The sequence below is a fragment of the Panulirus ornatus genome, chromosome 6, assembly GCF_036320965.1.
Source record: "Panulirus ornatus isolate Po-2019 chromosome 6, ASM3632096v1, whole genome shotgun sequence".
In the NCBI taxonomy this organism is placed as follows: Eukaryota; Metazoa; Arthropoda; class Malacostraca; order Decapoda; family Palinuridae; genus Panulirus; species Panulirus ornatus.
The window spans coordinates 23,918,002-23,934,644 of NC_092229.1; the positions used below are offsets into that span (position 1 = coordinate 23,918,002).

The 16,643-nt window shown below is 40.4% G+C and overlaps 1 protein-coding gene across 1 annotated transcript in view; it reads right to left on the reverse strand.

Annotated features, from left to right (window-relative positions):
- Nucleotides 1–16,190, reverse strand: part of LOC139749130 (uncharacterized) — a 191,519-nt gene extending 175,329 nt beyond the window's left edge. Inside the window, exon 1 of the mRNA XM_071662751.1 lies at nucleotides 16,082–16,190. The gene's annotated coding sequence lies outside the window, so the exon portion shown is untranslated. The remainder of the gene's footprint in view (nucleotides 1–16,081) is intronic.
- Nucleotides 16,191–16,643: the final 453 nt, after the last annotated feature.

Genomic DNA, 16,643 nt, shown 5'->3' on the forward strand with positions numbered 1-16,643 from the left:
TGATTCCCTAAATACATCCCATTCCTCCCCCACTCCCCTTACTTCCATTGTTCTCACCTTTTTCCATTCTGTACTCAGTCTCTCCTGGTACTTCCTCACACAAGTCTCCTTCCCAAGCCCACTTACTCTCACCACCCTCTTCACCCCAACATTCGCTCTTCTTTTCTGAAAACCCATACAAATCTTCACCTTAGCCTCCACAAGATAATGATCAGACATCCCTCCAGTTTCACCTCTCAGCACATTAACATCCAAAAGTCTCTCTTTCGCGCGCCTGTCAATTAACACGTAATCCAATAACGCTCTCTGGCCATCTCTCCTACTTACATAAGTATACTTATGTATATCTCGCTTTTTAAACCAGGTATTCCCAATCATCAGTCCTTTTTCAGCACATAAATCTACAAGCTCTTCACCATTTCCATTTACAACACTGAACACCCCATGTATACCAATTATTCCCTCAACTGCCACATTACTCACCTTTGCATTCAAATCACCCATCACTATAACCCGGTCTCGTGCATCAAAACCACTAACACACTCATTCAGCTGCTCCCAAAACACTTGCCTCTCATGATCTTTCTTCTCATGCCCAGGTGCATATGCACCAATAATCACCCATCTCTCTCCATCAACTTTCAGTTTTACCCATATTAATCGAGAATTTACTTTCTTACATTCTATCACATACTCCCACAACTCCTGTTTCACCAATTTCTGAAATGAGTAAGAGAAGAAGGTGTCAAGCAAGGAGTGCTTATCTTCCAAGTAGGCTCAGATTGGGGTGTCTGAATGTGTGTAGATGTAACCGAGATGAGAAGAAATGAGAGATAGGTAGTATGTTTGAGGAAAGAAACCTGGATGTTCTGGCTCTGAATGAAATGAAGCTCAAGGGTAGAGGAGAAGAATGGTTTGGAAAAGTCTTAGGAGTAAAGTCAGGGGATGGTGAAAGGACAAGAGCTAAGGAAGGAGTAGCACCATTCCTGAAGCAGGATTTGTGGGAGTGTGTGACAAGTGTAAGACAGCAAATTCTAGATTAATGTGGGTAAAACTGAAAATGGATGGAGAGAGATGGGTGATTAATGTTGCTTATGCCCCTAGTCATGAGAAGAAAGATCATGAGAGAAAAGTGTTTTAGGAGCAGCTGAGTGACTGGGTCAGCAGCTGTGATACATGAGACCAGGTATTTGTGATGGGTGATTTAAATGCAAAGGTGAGTAATATGGCAGCTGAGGGTATAACTGGCGTACATGTGGTATTCAGTGTTGTGAATGGCAATGGTGAAGAGCTTGCAGATTTGTGTGCTGAAAAGAGAGATACACATAAGTGTAAGTATGTGCATAGGAGAGAGTGTTAATTGACAGGCGTGGAAAAGAGAGACTTTTGGACTGAGAGGGGCAGCTGGAGGGATGCCTGCTCACTATCTTGTAGAAGTGAAGGTGAAGATTTGTAGAGGTCTTCAAAAAAGAAGAGAGAATGCTGGAAAGAAGAGAGTGGTGAGATTAAATGAGCTTGAAAAGGACACATGTGAGGAAGTACCTGGAGAGATTGAGTGTAGAGTGGCAAAAGGTGAAAGCAAAAGCCATGAAGGGAGTGGATGAGGAATGGGATGTATTTAGGGAAGCAGTGATGGCATGCGCAAAAGATGCATGTGGCATGAGAAAGGTGGGAGGTGAGCAGATTAGAAAGGTTAGTGAGTGGTGGGATGAAGACATAAAGTTGCGAGTGAAAGAGAAAAGAGGAGTGCAAATGACTGGGAGATGTAAAAAAGAAAGTGGCAGGAGGTCAAGAGGAAGGTGCAAGGGTTGAAAAAGAGGGCAAATGAGATTTGGGGAGAGAGCATCGGTAAACTTTAAGGACAACGTAAAGATGCTTGGAAGGAGATAAATAATGTGCATAAGACAAAAGAATAAATGGGAACATCGGTGAAGGGGGCAAGGGGGAAAGCGATAACAGGTAGTGGTTACGTGAGGAGATGGTGTGAGTATTTTGATGGTTTGTTGAATATGTGTTATGACAGAGTGGCAGATGTTGGGTGTTTTGGTCAGGGTGGTGTGTGATGTGAAAGGGTCTGGGAGAATGGTTTGGTTAAGATAGAAGAGGTAGTGAAAGCCTTGTGGAGGATGAAATCCAGCATGGCAGTGGGTTTGTATGGTATTGCACTTGAATCTATTAAGAAAGGGGGTGACTGTGATGTTGATTGGTTGGTAAGGATATTCATTGTATGTATGGATCATGGTGAAGTGCCTGAGGATTGGTGTAATGCATGTACAGTGCCATTGTGCAAAGGCAAAGGGGATAAAGGTGAGTGTTCAGACTACAAATGCATAAGTTTGTTGAGTATTACTGGTAAATAGTATGGGAGGGGATTGACTGAGAGGGTGAAGGCATGTACAGAGCATCAGACTGAGAAAGAGCAGTGTGGTTTCAGAAGTGGTAGAGGGTGTGTGGATCAGTTGTTTGCTTTGAAGAATGTGAAGGAGAAATACTAAGAGGAACATAGACATGTATATGGCATTAATGGATCAGGAAAAAGCATATGATAGATTGAAAGAGATGCCTTGTGGAAGGTCTTAAGAATACTCAGTCTAGAAGGAAAGCTTCTAAAAGCAGTGAGAAGTTTCTATCAAGGGTGTAAGGCTTGTGTACTAGTAAGCAGAAGGGAGAGTGAATGATTCCAAGTGAAGGTTGGTCTGCAGAAGGGGTGAATGATGTTATCATGATAGTTCAATTCAATTATAGATGGGATGATGAGGGAAGTAAATGCAAGCATCTCGGAGAGAGGGTGAGTATGAGAGGGGGATGAGAGGGCTGGTAAGTGAGTCAGGTGTTGGCTGATGATACAGCACTGGTGGTGGATTCGAGTGAGACTGCAGAAATTGGTGAATGAGTTTAGAAGTGGATGAAAAGTGAAAGCTGAAAGTGAATGTGAACAAAAGCAGGGTTAAGGGATACGTTAGTTGGTGGTGTGAGTTTGAATGGAGAAAAAATGGAGGAATTGAAGTATTTTAGATACCTGGGAGTTAATATGGCAGCAAATGGAACCATGGAAGTGGAAAGAATCATGGGGCTGGGGAGGGGACAAAGGTGCTGGGAGTGCTGAAGAATGTGAGAAAGAGAGAACATTATTTGGGAGGGCAAAAACTGGTATGTTTGAAGGAATAGCAATCTCAAAAATATTACAAAGCAATGAACAGATAAAAGATGTGCCATAATAAACAGTATGATTGGGAAAGCAGAAGAGGGTGTGCTGAAATGGTTTGAATACATGAAGGTAATGAGTAAGTCAAAGTTGATAATACTAAGCAAGCTGCTGCATCACATGATTATTGTGTGGCCATCAGCAACTCAAGGGTGGGCCATTTTGATACCTGCTTCATGTCAAAGCTTTGGAACTCTTTACCTTCTCACATCTTTCCCAATAACTATGACCTGGCACATTTCAAAATAAAGAGATTTTTCACTTCCTCCAAAATTCATAAATGCTTTCCCTTGTCTTTTCTTTTTGTTTCATAATTCTCTCTATATTTCTACTATGGCCCGGCCTTGATGTAGACTTTTGTCCGTGACTGGAGCCTTAAAAAAAAGTGTCAGAACTGGAAAGAACAAGGAGAATGGGGAGGCCTAACTGACGATGGAAGGATGAAGTGAAAAAGATTTTGAATGATCAGGGCCTGAACATCCAGGAGTGTGAAAGGCTTGCATGGGTTAGAGTAAATTGGAACCATGTGATATACTGGAGTTGACATGCTGTCAAGGGACTGAACCAGGGCATGTGAAGAATCCAGGGTAAACTATGAAGAGGTCTGTGGGGCCTTGTTGTGGACAGGAAGCTGTGGTTTTGGTGCATCACACATGACAGAGAACAGATGTGAGCAGATGTTGCCTTTCTGGTGATTATGAAAATATGTACACATATGTGATTAGTATAAAAGGGAAAAAAATCCATATGTTGGAAAAGCAATAAATTTGTCAGGAACTCATACTGGGTGTTTGATTACTTGCTGCAAATTATCAAAAAGGGGGAAAAAAGGGTGACAGCTCTTGCACGATCTAATTAGAGCCAAACAAAATCTTTGTAGTGAACAATGAAATCCCATGCATAGAGGATTTCAGCACATGAAAACAAAGAAAGTGGCTGGAAGTCAAATACTGTTGTTAAAAACTTGTACAAAGATGGCAAAACTTGGCAAGAAATATATAAAACATGAAAGCAGTCATAAAGGACAAAGAAATTCCAAGTAGGGTAGCATTAAGTCAGGATACTGCAAGTAAAGTCATTATACATATCAGATTGGTAATTATTCAATTTCCCTGCACCACCTTATTAACTGATTACTTTGACAAAAAACTTCACATGGCATTTGATATGATTCTAGTAAATATAAACTTGTGAAAGGAGGATGATCTGGAATATCTTATTGCACAATTACAGAAAAGTCAAAAGTGTGAAGGGCTATGAAGATCAAGAATAATGTTAGTGAAAATTTTCTGGTAATTGACAGAATCTCTGTAATTCCCACCTAATGTCCCTTAGCAGCCAACTCGAACCTTACGCTTAACAATATCAAAAGGAATATGTGAAAAGTTATGGGTCCATGTTCACATAATTTCCCCATGTCCATCTGCAATCATACATTCAAAAGCACTTTCCAGCACACACTGAAATGTGTTCTCGTACACAATCTTCACTGTATAACAGCAGACAGCAGATGACGAAGCTGATATATTTTGACAATAACATAAAAAATATCATAAATCCCAGCCTCTAAGGAAAGTTAAATGTTTCATGGGTTCTGTTCATTTCTAAATTTGTTTCACCCACCAATACTTTTACATTAACTAACCCCACACTTTCTTTGATCTTTATAGCCCTCATCACTAATGACTTACTTATTAACATGGACTAATGATAACCTTCAAACCATTCTCCCCTCACAAACTTTCAAGTCGAGCATCAAATCAATTGAATATAAAGTTATTCCACATGGAAATACTATGAATATGACAAAGCAAGGTAAGCACCCCCTTTATTTCCAAGCCATTAATAACACTGCATCACTGGTTAAAGTTCAGTTTAGCTCTGCATTGCTGATGGCTTTGGATATTGTGTGGTATTGTTCAGCAAATCTATCGTAGGGTTTAGAAAATACAATAACAGCTGGAGAGCATGATTTGGAGCATCATATTTTTATTGAAGGACAATAGAAAAGGATATAATACCTTGTTATACATATCGGAAAATTAAGGTTTAATGAATCCCTTAACTACAGTACTTCAGATGGATATTCATGCAAGCCAGACAACTTCAAGAGACAAATATCTATACAACCCTGACATCTCAAATATTTACATGAGTTTTGTGCCTTTATCTCAAGGCTGTGCTCTGAGCTTGGGTGGTGGCAAGAGTAACAGTTTGCAATAATTTCTCCCCACAGCCAGTCATCCTCAAGACATGCCAATGACAGCACATTTTCTTGAGTTTTCCATGAAGGAAACTGAGTGGCTTTTAGCTAAACTTAGATGACTCAGCAGAATATGATCCTCAAAGAAATGATGTCTTTGGATCATAGGAAGAGTTACCTTATGGACACCTATCTCTTCCAGCATTGAAAGTTAAGTAAGATTAGGTCGGAAAAGATGTTTCTGGCAAAACTGGGGCAATATTACCTGTGCCCACCTAACTTTGACAACGCTGTGTCTGATTGGTGCAACTGGTAATGTGACAAACTTCTATAATTTTGCTGTTATGAAAAAATCATTAATGAATCACATTGATTATAATCAAACAAGATTAATCAAATAAGATAAAACCTAACAATAATCAGTGTTCAATCTTTGGGTGTAGGTAAAATCAATGACAAAACATGTGCAACTGCAACTCACTTGACACTCAGACCTTACTCCTGCACTTTTGAATGCATTGTGGTAAAACATTTACAAAACTCCAACACATAATCAATGTTGTGCAGGAAAAAATACTTCTGAAGTGATTTTCTTTTAAGACATATGAATATACTTGTAACTGTAAAATACATTTTCTAAACTTGAATTCTGCAGGCTGAAAAGGAAAAGTTTGTTCACAGTAATGGGAAAAAAAGTATAATACTTGCAAAAAATTCAACAAAACTTACGAAAACCTCACCTAACCCCTTTTGCTGTTGAGATTTATCTTAATGTTCAATATTCTTCTTAAAATATGCCAGTGACTGGGCATTTTCTGAATGCTACCAAATGTCAACAAACTGGCAAAAGACTGAACACTAATGCAATTGCCACTAGCAGACCAGTTTAATGTGTGGATCAGGTGTTTGCTTTGAAGAATGTATGTGAGAAATACTTAGAAAAGCAAATGGATTTGTATGTAGCATTTATGGATCTGGAGAAGGCATATGATAGAGTTGATAGAGATGCTCTGTGGAAGGTATTAAGAATATATGGTGTGGGAGGCAAGTTGTTAGAAGCAGTGAAAAGTTTTTATCGAGGATGTAAGGCATGTGTACGTGTAGGAAGAGAGGAAAGTGATTGGTTCTCAGTGAATGTAGGTTTGCAGCAGGGGTGTGTGATGTCTCCATGGTTGTTTAATTTGTTTATGGATGGGGTTGTTAGGGAGGTGAATGCAAGAGTTTTGGAAAGAGGGGCAAGTATGAAGTCTGTTGTGGATGAGAGAGCTTGGGAAGTGAGTCAGTTGTTGTTCGCTGATGACACAGCGCTGGTGGCTGATTCATGTGAGAAACTGCAGAAGCTGGTGACTGAGTTTGGTAAAGTGTGTGAAAGAAGAAAGTTAAGAGTAAATATGAATAAGAGCAAGGTTATTAGGTACAGTAGGGTTGAGGGTCAAGTCAATTGGGAGGTAAGTTTGAATGGAGAAAAACTGGAGGAAGTAAAGTGTTTTAGATATCTGGGAGTGGATCTGGCAGCGGATGGAACCATGGAAGCAGAAGTGGATCATAGGGTGGGGAAGGGGGCGAAAATCCTGGGAGCCTTGAAGAATGTGTGGAAGTCGAGAACATTATCTCGAAAAGCAAAAATGGGTATGTTTGAAGGAATAGTGGTTCCAACAATGTTGTATGGTTGCGAGGAGTGGGCGTTGGATAGAGTTGTGCGCAGGAGGATGGATGTGCTGGAAATGAGATGTTTGAGGACAATGTGTGGTGTGAGGCGGTTTGATCGAGTAAGTAATGTAAGGGTAAGAGAGATGTGTGGAAATAAAAAGAGTGTGGTTGAGAGAGCAGAAGAGGGTGTTTTGAAATGGTTTGGGCACATGGAGAGAATGAGTAAGGAAAGATTGACCAAGAGGATATATGTGTCGGAGGTGGAAGGAACGAGAAGTGGGAGACCAAATTGGAGGTGGAAAGATGGAGTGAAAAAGATTTTGTGTGATCGGGGCCTGAACATGCAGGAGGGTGAAAGGAGGGCAAGGAATAGAGTGAATTGGATCGATGTGGTATACCGGGGTTGACGTGCTGTCAGTGGATTGAATCAGGGCATGTGAAGCGTCTGGGGTGAACCATGGAAAGATGTGTAGGTATGCATATTTGCGTGTGTGGACGTGTATGTATATACATGTGTATGGGGTTGGGTTGGGCCATTTCTTTCGTCTGTTTCCTTGCGCTACCTCGCAAACGCGGTAGACAGCGACAAAGCAAAAAAAAAAAAAAAAAATTTCTATTGCAGATATCAGCAACTAGGTTTTCAAGGGTTTGTTCAATTTTTTCATGTTTTACTTACTTTTACAGTAATTAAGCCCACATTTTCTCTCACAAACAAAAACCTCACAGGATTTATCAGAAAACAGATGCACATGTATTAGTTTTTGGATCTTTACAAAACTATTATGGATTGGTTGTTTTGTATATAAATAATGAAATGTGTTTTCATAGAGATAATCAATCAGAATCTTTGTTATACTTTTAGGAATTCATTGTTTTCTTACATAATTTCAACATTAAATAACCTGACGGCACAGAGGGTTATGAAGGAAAGGGAGCCTGTGGGGTTAAATAATAAATAAGTAATGTACAGTGTAAGAATGAAAAATAAAACAATAAATAATCCAACTTTCACATCAGAGCTATACATATACGCGCTATCTATCAAGGGCTCAATTCCCTTATTTTGGAGGACATGAACCTTTGCTTTTGTAGCAAGTGTTTGGTACTACATCATACGATTCAAGATGAAAATTCTGGGATTGAGGAAGTAATCTCTGTTTAAGAGGATCTGTTATGTCTTAAAGTGTGGTAGCTATTTGAAAACCAGGGCACATTCTTTTCACTTGTACTGGCATTAACTACTTTAACATCAACTGAGTTCACATCTTACCTATATATAAAATCGTCACATTATCTCATCAGAAAAAGGAATGACATTTTCTAGTTATGATATCTTTGTTACATCCTTCCAGATTCCTTGTTTTCTTTATAATGAATTAAGAGTGTGGTTTTTATGTTAAATGATCAAAGAGCAGATGCATATTTTCAAGCTTTGGAGTTTTCATTCTACTGTAATGAATTTGTTGTTTTCTATGTAATTCTAATATGTAGTAAGTAACCTGATAGTGTGGAAAGTTATGAAGGGAAAGGAATATGTGGGGGCTAACTAATACCAAGCAAAACTTTAAAAAACAACTTAGCCTGCACATTGGAGTGGTATACAGATGTGAGGTCATTTTGGAGGATAGTTCCCTTTGTTTTCATAGCCAGTGGTTGGCGTCATGCATCATAATTTTCAATGACACTTCATTAATGATGTGCCCTAAGCTTAAGAGTTGAAATACCTTGACCTGTGCTAGCTATTTCAGGCTCAGGACACACTTGTTACCCTCATCCAGACATATCAATTATCTAATGGGGTAACCCAGTGCCTAAACTGATGACAATTTTAATAAGAAAATGCCACATTTCCTGTGTGACCAGAAACATACAGATAAGGAATAATTGCATCAGTTCTTCATCAATGCAGGAAAACAGAATAACTGAATATAAGTTATATTATATTATTCCTGGAGATGGGGAGAAAGAATACTTCCCATGCATTCCCCGCGTCGTAGAAGATGACTAAAGGGAACAGAAGAGGGGGGCTAGAAACCCCCCTTCCTTATATTTTAACTTTCTAAAAGGGGAAACAGAAGAAGGAGTCACGCAGGGAGTGCTCATCCTCCTCGAAGGCTCAGATTGGGGTGTCTAAATGTGTGTGGATGTAAACAAGAAAAAAGGAGAGATACGTAGTATGTCTGAGGAAAGGAACCTGATGTTTTGGCTCTGAGTAAAATGAAGCTCAAGGGTAAAGGGGAAGAGTGGTTTGGGAATGTTTTGGGAGTAAAGTCTGGGGTTGGTGGGAGGACAATAGCAAAGGAAGGAGTAGCACTACTAATGAAACAGAAGTTGAGGGAGTATGTGATAGAGTGTAAGAAAGTAAACTCTAGATTGATATGGGTGAAACAAAGTGGATGGAGAGAAATGGGTGATTACTGGGGCCTAAGCACCTGGGCATGAGAAGAAAGATTATGAGAGGCCAGTGTTTTGGGAGCAGCTGAGTGAGTGTGTTAGCAGTTTTGAAATTGATGTACATGGGGTGTTCAATGTTGTAAATGGAAATGGTGAAGAGCTTGTAGATTTGTGTGCTGATAAAGAACTGGTGATTGGGAATATCTGTCTTAAAAAGAGATATACATAAGTATACGTATGTAAGTAGGAGAGAAGGCCACAGAGAATTACTGGATTAGATGTTAATTGATAAGTGCGTGAGAGAGACTTTTGGATATTAATGTGCTGAGAGGTGCAACTGGAGGGATGTCTGATCATTATCTTGTGGAGGTGAAGGTGAAGATTTGTAGAGGTTTTCAGAAAAGAAGAGAGAATGTTGGGGTGAAGAGAGTGGTGAGAGTAAGTGAGCTTGGGAAAGAGACTTCTGTGAGGAAGTACCAGGACAGACTGAGTGCAGAATGGAAAAAGGTGAGAGCAAAGGACGTAAGGGGAAAGGGGAATGAATGGGATGTATTTAGGGAAGCAGTGATGGCTTGCGCAAAAGATGCTTGTGGCATGAGAAGCGTGGGAGGTGGGCAGATTAGAAAGGGTAGTGAGTGGTGGGATGAAGAAGTAAGATTATTAGTGAAAAGAAGAGAGAGGTATTTGGACGATATTTGCAAGGAAATAGTGCAAATGACTGGGAGATGTATAAAAAAAAAAAGAGGCAGGAGGTCAAGAGAAAGGTGCAAGAGGTGAAATAGAGGGCAAATGATAGTTGGGGTGAGAGAGTATCATCAAATCTTAGGGTAAATAAAAAGATGTATTACAAGGAGGTAAATAAAGTGCGTAAGTCAAGAGAACAAATGGGAACATCGGTGAAGGGGGCTAATGGGGAGGTAATAACAAGTAGTGGTGATGTGAGAAGGAGATGGAGTGAGTATCTTGAAGGTTTGTTAAATGTGTTAGATGATAGAGAGGCAGATATAGAGTGTTTTGGTCAAGGTGGTGTGTGAAGTGAGAGGGTCAGGGAGAATGATTTGGTAAAAAGAGGAGAGGCAGTGAAAGCTTTGCGGAAGATGAAAGCAGGCAAGGTGGCGGGTTTGGATGGTATTGCAGTGGAATTTATCAAAAAAGGGAGTGACTGTGTTGTTGACTGGTTGGTGAGGCTATTCAATGTATGTATGGCTCATGGTGAAGTGCCTGAGGATTAGCGGAATGCATGCATAGTGACATTGTACAAAGGCAAAGGGGATAGGGGTGAGTGCTCAAATTACAGAGGTATAAGTTTGTTGAGTATTCCTAGGAAATTATATGTGAGGGTATTGATTGAGAGGGTGAAGGCATGTACAGAACATCAGACTGGGGAAGAGCAGTGTAGTTTCAGAAGTGGTAGAAGATGTGTGGATCAGGTGTTTGCTTTGAAGAATGTATGTGAGAAATACTTAGAAAAACAAATGGATTTGTATGTAGCATTTATGGATGTAGAGAAGGAATATGATAGAGGTGATAGAGATGCTCTGTGGAAGGTGTTAAGAGTATATGGTGTGGGAGGCAAGTTGTTAGAAGCAGTGAAAAGTTTTTTATCGAGGATGTACGGCATGTGTATGAGTAGGAAGAGGGGAAAGTTATTGGTTCTCAGTGAATGTCGGTTCGCGGCAGGGGTGCGTGATGTCTCCATGGTTATTCAATTTGTTTATGGATGGGGTTGTTAGGGAGGTGAATGCAAGAGTTTTGGGGAGAGGGGCAAGTAAGCAGTCTGTTGTGGATGAGAGGGCTTGGGAAGTGAGTCAGTTGTTGTTTGCTGATGATACAGTGCTGGTGGCTGATTCGGGTGAGAAACTGCTGAAGCTGGTGACTGAGTTTGGTAAAGTGTGTGAAAAAAGAAAGCTGAGAGTAAATGTGATTAAGAACAAGGTTATTAGGTACAGTAGGGTTGAGGAACAAGTCACTTGGGAGGTAAGTTTGAATGGAGAAAAACTGGAGGAAGTAAAGTGTTTTAGATATCTGGGAGTGGATTTGGCAGTGAATGGAACCATGGAAGTGAGTTACAGGGTGGCGGAGGGGGAGGGGACAAAAGTTCTGTGAGCGTTGAAAAATATGTGGAAGACGAGAACATTATCTTGGAAAGCAAGAATGGGCATGTCTGAAGGAATGGTGGTTCCAACAATGTTATATGGTTGCGAGACGTGGGCTATAGATAGGGTTGTGCAGAGGAGGGTGGATGTGTTGGAAATGAGATGTTTGAGGACAATATGTGGTGTGAGGTAGTTTGATCGAGTAAGTAATGAAAGAGTAAGAGAGCTGTGAGGTAATGAGTGTGGTTGAGAGAGCAGAAAAGGGTGTATTGAAAAGGTATGGTCACATGGAGAGAATGAATGAGGAAAGATTGACAAAGAGGATATATGTGTCAGAGGTGGGGGGAGAGAGAAGTGGGAGACCATATTGGCGGTGGAAGGATGTAGTGAAAAAAATTTTGAGCGATCGGCGCCTGAACATGCAAGAGGGTGAAAGGCATGCATAGAATAGAGTGAATTGGAACGATGTGGTATACCAGGGTCAATGTGCTGTCAATGGATTGAACTAGGGCATGTGAAGCTTCTGGGGTAAAAACCATGGAAAGTTTCATGGGGCCTAGATGTGGAAAGGGAGCTGTGGTTTTGATGCATTATACATGACAGCTTGAGAGTGAGTGTAAATGAATGTGGCTTTTGTTGTCTTTTCTTAGTGCTACCTCGCAAGCATGCAGGGGGAGGGGGTTGTCATTTCATGTGTGGCGGGGTGGCGATGGGAATGGCTGAGGGCAGCAAGTATGAATTATGTACATGTATATATATGTATATGTCTGTATGTATATATATGTATATGTTGAAATGTATAGGTATGTATATGTGTGTGTGTGGACATGTATGTATATACATGTGTATTTGGGTGGGTTGGGCCATTCTTTCGTCTGTTTCCTTGAGCTACCTCGCTAACGCAGGAGACAGCAACAAAGTATAATGATCATGAGAAAATAATAAAAAGTTATATGAACTTTTTACTATCTAGACTAGTTTCAATCAGCTTGTAGTTAGACGTTTTTTTTTTTTTTTTATACTTTGTCGCTGTCTCCCGCGTTTGCGAGGTAGCGCAAGGAAACAGACGAAAGAAATGGCCCAACCCCCCCCCATACACATGTATATACATACGTCCACACACGCAAATATACATAACTACACAGCTTTCCATGGTTTACCCCAGACGCTTCACATGCCTTGATTCAATCCACTGACAGCACGTCAACCCCGGTATACCACATCTCTCCAATTCACTCTATTCCTTGCCCTCCTTTCACCCTCCTGCATGTTCAGGCCCTGATCACACAAAATCTTTTTCACTCCATCTTTCCACCTCCAATTTGGTCTCCCTCTTCTCCTTGCTCCCTCCACCTCCGACACATATATCCTCTTGGTCAATCTTTCCTCACTCATCCTCTCCATGTGCCCAAACCACTTCAAAACACCCTCTTCTGCTCTCTCAACCACGCTCTTTTTATTTCCACACATCTCTCTTACCCTTACGTTACTCACTCGATCAAACCACCTCACACCACACATTGTCCTCAAACATCTCATTTCCAGCACATCCATCCTCCTGCGCACAACTCTATCCATAGCCCACGCCTCGCAACCATACAACATTGTTGGAACCACCATTCCTTCAAACATACCCATTTTTGCTTTCCGAGATAATGTTCTCGACTTCCACATATTTTTCAACGCTCACAGAACTTTTGTCCCCTCCCCCTCCGCCACCCTGTAACTCACTTCCATGGTTCCATTCACTGCCAAATCCACTCCCAGATATCTAAAACACTTCACTTCCTCCAGTTTTTCTCCATTCAAACTTACCTCCCAAGTGACTTGTTCCTCAACCCTACTGTACCTAATAACCTTGTTCTTAATCACATTTACTCTCAGCTTTCTTTTTTCACACACTTTACCAAACTCAGTCACCAGCTTCAGCAGTTTCTCACCCGAATCAGCCACCAGCACTGTATTATCAGCAAACAACAACTGACTCACTTCCCAAGCCCTCTCATCCACAACAGACTGCTTACTTGCCCCTCTCCCCAAAACTCTTGCATTCACCTCCCTAACAACCCCATCCATAAACAAATTGAATAACCATGGAGACATCACGCACCCCTGCCGCGAACCCCTGCAGAATTTTCGCCCCCTCCCCCACCCTATGATCCACTTCCGCTTCCATGGTTCCATCCGCTGCCAGATCCACTCCCAGATATCTAAAACACTTCACTTCCTCCAGTTTTTCTCCATTCAAACTCACCTCCCAATTGACTTGACCCTCAACCCTACTGTACCTAATAACCTTGCTCTTATTCACATTTACTCTTAACTTTCTTCCTCCACACACTTTACCAAACTCAGTCACCAGCTTCTGCAGTTTCTCACATGAATCAGCCACCAGCGCTGTATCATCAGCGAACAACAACTGACTCACTTCCCAAGCTCTCTCATCCCCAACAGACTTCATACTTGCCCCTCTTTCCAAAACTCTTGCATTTACCTCCCTAACAACCCCATCCATAAACAAATTAAACAACCATGGAGACATCACACACCCCTGCCGCAAACCTACATTCACTGAGAACCAATCACTTTCCTCTCTTCCTACGTATAAACAAGATAAAACCCTATACAATCTAAATAAGCATCAGGTGGCTCTTTTGTTTCAGCCATCAAGATAATGGCCATTTGCAAATGTCCTTGTACAGAGCACAAAGATATTTGCAAATTACTTTATAGTGTCATATTACCAGCTGCCAGGATGAAAACACCTGAAGAGTATGACATGAAACTTCACCTGACCTCTTAATCCCTAAAGGAGAAAGCAGTAATGACCTAGGCAGCCCGTCCATCATGGCTTGGTTAACCTCACCTGAGGCATGTGGCGAAGATGTGAGATCAGAGCCAACTATCTTCAACCTAAAGAAGTTCCACCTTCTCTTATACCTGAGCAACAATGAGAGAGTCAGTAGGGAAGTAAGCTTGCCTCAGATGTGACTCAAGCCAGGTAGCCCATGGGATGCTTCCTCCATCAGGAGCAGTTCATTGCATGACTCCTTACATTTCATCTTCAATCCTCATTTCTACTATCCACCTTCTACAGGCCTTTCATAGGGCACTGTACCCACCTGTCTTGAGGAATAACTGAAACTACTGGAGCTATGGCCAAGTCCATGGTGCTCCTGCAGCACAAACATAAACAGTAGCCACCATTCATTCAGGACCAAAGCATGAGCCATACCTTTCTTCTACAGAAGCTCCATGAAAATCTGACACAAAAACCACTCCCATGGGCTCCTGCCTCACCCCCTGCATTTTCACTAGTAATGTGGGACTCCTTTCAAAGTTGCCTTCAACATCTCATCCTACCTCACTTGACCTCTCCTTCTTACCAGTCTTGTACCTCCTTGAATAGGCCACATCACCTATGTGCATTACCCAGTAAGACATTATTTTTGTTTGTTGTTAATCAAGTTTCTTCAACCCTCTCTCAATAAAATTAGCAAATGTAACTGAAGCATAACACTCACTATAAGAGTATCACTAACTTTTGGACTTTGGTGGTAGCCCTCCAGTTCAAGTTGACAGATTTTGATAAATCCCACTTAGCAGTAGTGGTTTTCTTCCGAAATTTCCCTTTAATTCAAGGCCCTACTCACTTTGTGGGGAAGAAGGTGCTATAAGTAAAATCCATACTCTGTATCAATTCTAGGACAAAATAGAAACCAATGGTGCCATCTTCATCAATATCTATGAATTATATATCAACATGTGCATCTGCTTTCTGATAAATCACTCATGATTAACGCCTCATTTCACATATTTCAATAAATCATAAAACCTAAAATCACACGCACTCCAACTACTATCATATTCTCAAAACACCACACAAAGCTTACAGAACAAGATAATTTAATATCCAAACTTAACAGCAATGCAGAGCTAACCTGGACTTTCACTTAATCATTTATATTGACTACATAACCTACCTTACAGAGTATAAGTAGTCTAGTTATACTTAACCCCATATTTTCTCTTTATCTTCCAAACCCTGCCCACTTTTACAGTGTTAGTAGTTTTGACGAGTATATTACATATCAATTATGAAACATCTGATCATTGCCCTGTACTACAACTGTAATTTCTATATTTCTTTTTGATCTAAAACAGTACAGCCCTCAGACTTTGAATGGGAAATAACAAACTTTAAGAACATTTAAAAGTGCCTTGGAATTTAGAGTACTTTTAATAAAATTTGAAATACAAAAGATTTCAAGGGTAATCATATCATTATTAATCTTAATGTTACTCACTTGTGAATATATATACCTTGGAATACAAACACTCACCACCACAGTGATAACTCATGTTTACATCAGCTGACGAAATCAGCTGTGCTCTCTCATGTCAACAAATCAGCTGCTTAACAAGAACACGGATGACATCATAATTCATCGTTTTTTTTCTTTATTTTTAAATCTTATTATCAGTATCTCACACATATAAAACACGTCAACACAAAGGTCATTACAAACTTACGATTATGCCATTTTAACGATGATTAGCCGCGAAAATATGCTAAAACTACACATTGGAAGGCTTAACCGCTAAATAAACAGACAGACGACCGAGCCTCCTTACATTCCCGACAGAGGGCAGCACAGAACGGCTTGGCTTGAGTGGATTCTAATTGATTTTTGTTTACCGAATCGTGGACATCATAGAGTTATACGTTACCATAAAGCATAGATGATACGTTGTTACATATACTTATATAATACAATGTTCACGACACCACATTTTCTCTGCCCTTAGCAAATTAGAAATAATGTCCCAAACCTATAGAGAAAACGGTAATTCTAATTCTGTACGTTTTCTATGAATCCCAGATTTGTCATAGCAAGAAAATAGGGATATAACGTGTGCCTGTGGTATTCGTTATATCATTTGCATACCAGTCTTGAAAATGTATTCGAATAAGTGTTTGATAAAAACGATATAATCTACTTCCTCGAAAAGGAAGTATAATAGACAAAACTGCTAAACATATAAGGGAATAAAATTAAAACAAAATCTAGGGCTAATCTATCCATTTATCAAA